This window comes from Eurypyga helias, unplaced genomic scaffold (genome assembly GCF_000690775.1).
Source record: "Eurypyga helias isolate BGI_N326 unplaced genomic scaffold, ASM69077v1 scaffold34, whole genome shotgun sequence".
Taxonomy (NCBI): domain Eukaryota; kingdom Metazoa; phylum Chordata; class Aves; order Eurypygiformes; family Eurypygidae; genus Eurypyga; species Eurypyga helias.
The window spans coordinates 15,866-22,569 of NW_010247946.1; positions in this window are offsets into that span (position 1 = coordinate 15,866).

Sequence of the window (6,704 nt, forward strand, 5' to 3'; positions counted from 1 at the left end):
AGCCTGAATGACTACACATATGCATAATTCAGGCGCTCTCAAACCCTGCCCGGCGCGTCTAACCTGTGCTGATGCAGATGATGCAAAATGAAGTGCAGCAGGAGGGGAGTCGGGAGTTTCACTTATTGATGTCCTGGGTTTTTGGCAACTCTTTGCATTAGTTTTGTAACCAGATCCAAGAATCTGCTTCAGTGCCTACATCCTACTGCACACCTATGGGCAGCAGAGGAAAAGCTCAGAGAAAAAGAGCATGTCCTTCCAAGAAAGGGGGTGGAGGAAGGGGAAAGAACTGTACTAGATTACTGGATATTTACTGTAGTTTCTAAATCCATTATCTGGGGCAACAGGGTGAAAGACAAGTGGAAAGCAGGTTCCCTCCCCAGTGTCTGTCTTGCTGGCACAGTTATTTATAAGGCACCCTGTATTATCCAGGTAAGATTTACTACGGAAGAGCTGGACCGAGTTACTGCTGACAGGAGGTCAGCTATAGCACAGATAAAAGTACCACAGCAGCATCCTTCAGAAACAGGCTCCAAGGCAAGCTTTGGGTTTTTTCTTGTCTCAGTAGTAAGCATCTACCTTAACAGGAAAAAGAAATCTTTATTAGGGTTTTCAAAACCAGTCGGTGGGAATGTCCCTTAAGTTTGCGCTGCTGAAAATGAGAGCTCCTCTTGAGGCACGAGACTGTCTGAACTGGGTCTGAACACCTATGCGTACCTTCCCCTCTCCAGAGGACACCAGCCTTTCCAGAAATGCCATGCAGCACTTGAAGTCAAATGGCCCATTCATTATTTATAGTTTGAGAAAAAACAGGTTTCGCTTCAGCAAAATTAAGGTGCTGCTGCCCCTTCTCCAGGCTACTGAAGATCGTCCTGTTGCCTTAACAAGCTCCCCTTCCCTCTGAGCAGCCAGGAGAGGTCAGGCCTTCCTACCGAACTCCAGGTACACCTTTTACACAGGATACCTCTGTGATACTGTATGCTGCTCTTTCCAAGCCCAGCAGCATGCTTGGGCAGGCAGCGTGCAGAGGGGAGGAGAAAAAAGCAGGTCAAGACTCTGTGATGCACGGCGTTCCACTGTTAGTACGCACACACGCAGGAAAATCAACCAGTGCTTGTCTCGGGCATTTGCTGGGCGTGTTGAGTGTGTCTGTGTGTGTGGAGACAAGCGAATGCTGTCAGCTGTAGTTGGAAAAAGTACAATGTTATCACTCTGATTTTCCCCTCCTTTTTCAGGCACATTTTCAGTAGAAGAGCTGACCTGTAGCTTCTTTCAGAGGAATATCTCAAAGCCTTTCACGCTGCTTTTTACCTTCTACACGAGACAAAGGCAAAAAGGGAAGGAATCGCTGCTCTGCCCGTGAAAGGGAACTTCTTCCCTAGCTTAAGACCTTTAATCTAGTCTGCAGGAACAAGGCAAGCCTAGATGTCACAGACCTGATTTTGCATAACCTACAGCTTATAAATTAAGGCACTTCTGGGGCTTCCATGGTAAGCAAAACAGATCTCTGCCTCACCCTGTGTACATAATAATTTTTTTTCCCCTCCATTTTCAAATCGTGGTGTGAAACTCCGGGTTCCCCGGGAGAAAATATTCCCGTTTTACGTGCAGAAAATCAGAGCTTGATGCATTATCCTCCAAGTCAAGGAGTGAGTCAGAGCAGGGCCAGGTGCAGGACAGAGGGGTGTGACAGTGCAAGTGGTGACCTGTAAGGGGAATTGAAATAAGTGAACTTCTAAGGTTTCAGAAAAGCTTCCTCAGCCCGGGGGAGCGTGCAACTGCATCTGTTTGTTGTGCAGTTCTGTTACTGTGTGGTGTTGCGTAGGTCAGGTATGGACAAATGTGCCCTGACTTGCAGTCTGAGCCAGTCCTTAGTGTGTGATGCTTTCTGTGCCAGCCCTAGCAGTGACCTAGGCTGAGCAAAGCTAGGGCAGATGCTACATTGCTCAGTGAAGCTGATGCTTGTGAGTAGGAGATGGCTCTAGAGATGCTACTGCTATTATGGGCAGGAAAACCACGTACTTCCCTCATGAGTTTAAAGTGTAATGGAGATTATTTTTTTTTCCCCTTGACTAGGACCAGAATAAAACCCCCAGATCGCATTCCTGAGTTGAGCCTATTCCTTTAGTCCTACTACTGCAGCCTTAAGTTGCAGTATAAATAGTCAAGTTAAAAGCCAGGCACTCTGCGTCTGCAACCCTTGTGCTATCTGCCCCCTCCAAAATAAAAAAAACAGAGTAGGTTGTGGCGTGCTGCGAGTAAAAGCCTGTCGAGCCTTTTCTCCCTTTTAGCTCTTTTTGAGCAATGGGACAGTCAGACCTGCTTGACATTTGAGTCACTAATTTAAATTCCTATTAATGGCAATCTGTCAGAGCACTCGCTAGCATTTGTCTAACTGTGCTCAACTGTCAACAACCTGCCTATCATTCTAACTCATCTTTTTAAAATGGTCCAATATAGTTTGGGGGTGAGGGGAAGGCCAGGTTTTTGTTTGCTTATTTAACATAGCAGCTTTTCCAGATAATTTAGGGCAGGTGACAGGTAATGTCTACGATAGCTGAAATTTGGCTTGTGATGAGGCCCGAGAGGTGCATCCTGACCTTTTCTCTTTGCAGGGGGGCCACCCTAAAGGCACACTGGTGCGTGGTTTAACTTGCTGCTTTGAGTGTATTTTGATAAAGCGCATTCCCAGTGTGGATTTGGTGCCAGACAGGATTCTCCTCGGTCCAGCAGTCAGCATCAGCACCCGGGTATCGGTGGTTCGGCCGCAGCAAACCTCCTTTGGAGGGCAAAATAGCTCAACACAAGCACTGACCCAGGCACAGTGTGGTGTGATGGGCCACACCTGCCTTCGTTTTATGGTTCTGCCATACTGATCCATATTTGCTGCTGTGCTTGGGTGTAACAAAGGAGGCTAGAAGAAAGTGCAAGCGACCCTTAATTTGGAGAAACTTGGGAGATAGTGATGCTGAGCTGTTACGAACTAAAATAATTAGGACGTATTCATGAGACCTGTTTTGTTTTTTAAATCCTAGAACTTTGTTTCAGACTTTTAAGTAAAAAAAAACACTTACTTGCTATCTGCAAAGCTATTCGGAACTGAAAGGAGTGGTTTTAGCTTGGTGACCATTCTAGGAGTGCTAGATATTAGGGTTATAGTTTCTGATCCTGTGATTCCCATCTGCTCATCTGAAATTGCTTTGACTTGCCTGGAGTTGTACAGTTTCCTTCCACCTTTGCTTTCATGAGAGCTCCTAGGCAAAACCACAGCCTGCTCGGAGACCACAGGAACTCCTGAACCATGGAATCCTACAGAGAATTTCAAATTTCGCAAGGAACAGTGAGGTGAAACCGGGCAAACTTACGCAGGGGAAAAGAAGCATTTCACTTCCATGACATAGGGCATGGAAGAGCAGTAGGAAGGTGCAGGAATGAAAACTCCTCAGCTTGACTGAACAGCATGTAAGAAACCTAACTACGCTAAAAAAGATTATCCACTGAAGTAGCTGAAACCAGAAAAGGCATTTTCTGTTCCTAACTTCTGTACCTAAGCATCACCTTAGAATATAAAGTATTGATCACAGGTCTTGAGACCAGTCACAGCGAGATTAGTACCGTGATTTGTACAGTCAGGTCAGGCATGTGGTGTTCCCCCAACACTGCCATTCCAGCTACTTTAGGTGATGTCAAGGGAAGTCATATTTTTCTTCATGTTGTTCAAGAGACAAAAGAATATCCTGTGCCAGTGAAGAGCATAAGGAAACAAACACTGCCAGGCATTCACTGAAGTATAACCTGCCCTTAAACCCGATGTATGAAAACACCCGCAGCGCGCTGCCGTACCTTAACACCATCCGCGGTAGAAGGACGAGGTAAAAAAGCTGGAGCAAAGCACTGACCAAACTCCTGGCTGACTCTCCAGAGCACCTGAGCTGTTTGGTTTGTACTTGTTCCCAGGATTTCCATCATTCTGTCACTGAAACTTCGCTGCGCGTTTGAGAGCCATCGTCAGTGTTGAAGCGGTGTTTGAGCTGTATATCCAAATACAAAACCAGTGGCTGCTGTTGGACACCTACTATGCATCATTTGCACTGGATAAAGAGTGTTTGTGTGGGGAGCTGAGGAGATGTGCTTAACTCAGAAATAGCTCTCTTCCTTGGAAAGCTTAAAGTCTGAATCACACTGTGTTGGCTCAGTTTTTAGCAGACAAACTATCACATATGCCTCCCTGTAGGCGAGGAGTCGTCACTGGCATCAGGATTAGCAGCCAGGTTCTTTCTCTTTGAGAACTAGAGAATAATGACACTGAACACTAAGGATGACCAAGCACGGTCAGGATGACCAAGCACGGTCAGGGCAGGAGGCTCCCAGGGCTGGAGGCTGGAGAGGTGGGCTAGCAACACTGAGTGGGAATGGTCCACTCGTGTCCATGCTTGGCCTGCACTGGCCCCCGTGTTCCTCTCTGCAATAACAAAGTTAAATCTGGGGGTATGTTATTGAGCTCCTTTTGAACAAAGATGGGGACAAAAGAAGCTATTTTGCTCAAGATCCTTCAGGCATTAACCACTCCAGTGCTGCCTGGGAAGCCGAGAACACTAGAGCCAGCCCTAACCTACCCATGGCTGATGTTGCCCTGAGCCAACTGAAAATACTAGTGATGTGGGCAAATGGGAACACTAGAGAAAACTGCGGAAACCTGGTAGCTATTGAGCTGAGGTACCTGGCACTGAAAGCACATGAGAGACAACACTAGCTTGACAGACACTGACGACCCTAGGGCAGCCTGCGGAGCCCACCTGATAACGACTACAGAAATGCACATACAGGCAGACACTTCTTTCTTCTTTTTACTGGAATACAGTGTAAACTGATGCCTAGTCCTTAAATACGTGCTACTTCCGATTCCCAGCAGTCCAGAGGAAGTCTTGGGGGAAAAGAGGATGAGGGAACTACTGTAAAGTTCTTGTAGTTAGCTCAAGAAACAAATTAGAGGTAGGGATGCTAAAACGCTTCAGAGATGTGGGATTTTCTGGGTGTACGGTTTCGGACTCAGTAGCCCAACAGCATTAATTTTCAAGCCTCACCTCCAGGTTCAGGACTCGGGCACTGCCACAGTTGCAGGAAATGTGGATTGGGAGTTCCTGAACCAACTCGTTGCTGAGAGTGAGTCAGGGGAATGACCTTGCAGCAGGCAGCTCTCGGTACCTCTCTCGGAGCCGTGCCAGTATAAACGGCACTGGCATCTCTGAATGCTGTTGAAACCATTTTGTGAGATTCCCGTGTCGGCCTTTGCTACTGCTGCCGTTGCACCAAAACGTTTGGGTGGATGAGAACGGAACAGACTACTCCCTTCTTGTTCGGTAACAGGGTCATGTTTGCAGCCTAGGTTTGGGACTAACTATATACAGGCATGTAGAGGATACGGGCAACTCCTATCTCTTGCCTACATCTCTGTCCATTAGCATCAGTGACACTTATCTGACTTAAATCTTACCGTCCCCATCCCCGTATTAAACTGTAAGAAAACACGGTGAACAAGGTTGGAAAAAAAAATACACGGCAGCAGTGCATTTTCTGGATAGGCCTGGAAGTGATCTGTAAGAAGACTGAGGGTAGAATACTTGGCATTTGGACATCCTAATGAATTTTCCCCAATAAAAAAAAGAAAAACATTTGCTGCTCATCGACTTTAAGCTCCTCACAGCATCAGTAAAGCTCCTGACACAGAGCCCAACGCTGTATTTGTACGACGTGGAAATGAACAGCAGCAGCGCTGCAGGCTTAGAGTCTACTCTGCGAGCAGCAAAATGGCTAGGGGTGCTGCCGTGTTCATCCCAATTCCCTCGCCCTCCGTGGGTGGGGAAATAGGTGGGTGCCGATATCCCTGCCACTTTAGGAACGGCTGTAAACTTGAACATCAGTAGAAAATTCATGTTTCTAACTGTATTCCAGCTCGTGCCCTCATCAGCTCAACTCCGCAAAGCGCAGGCAGGATCCAGCAGCAAAATGGGACTGCGTCACAGATGTAACATGACCATCGGCAAAGCAAGCGCAGAACGAGATCACGGCTGCCTCGTCACTCAGAGAGCCTTCCTTCCGCACCAGACAAGAAAAAGGGGGTGATGCTTTTAAATTTATGTTGGGAGTATCTGCAAGCTTTAACTTCCTTCACCAAATTTTGCCATCCTTGAACAATCAAAACTCCCAAGAAAATCGCACGCATTCTGCCGACAGACCCGGCGCATTAACCAACGCTGCGTCATAATGCCGCACTGAGGCCAAGAGGTGGAATAAACCCCACTTTACAAAACCAAAACACCCAAAAACGAATCAGCTTACACAATGCCACACACACAAGTGTCGGAGGGAGGAAGAAAACAGAGATTTCCCAAGTCCTTTTGTGGCAATAAGCAGTGCGGAACAGCTCGCCACGTACAGCTAACGTACAGTCGCGATGCCGTCCCTATGCGCAAAATCGCTCCTGGCCGACAGGACTACGCCCTGTCCCCTTCTTAGCCTTGTTTCTTGCCAGTCCCACGGATTTACCCACTGACAATTTACCCTCAATTCCCGAGTAATGTGATTTGCAGCCCGAGTTGAACGCCGAAATAACTCCTTCCTTATCTATTTACCCTCCCTGTATTTAGTCACGACTAAACTATCACCGTGTCGCGGTAGCGAGTAAAACCAAATGCATCCCTACA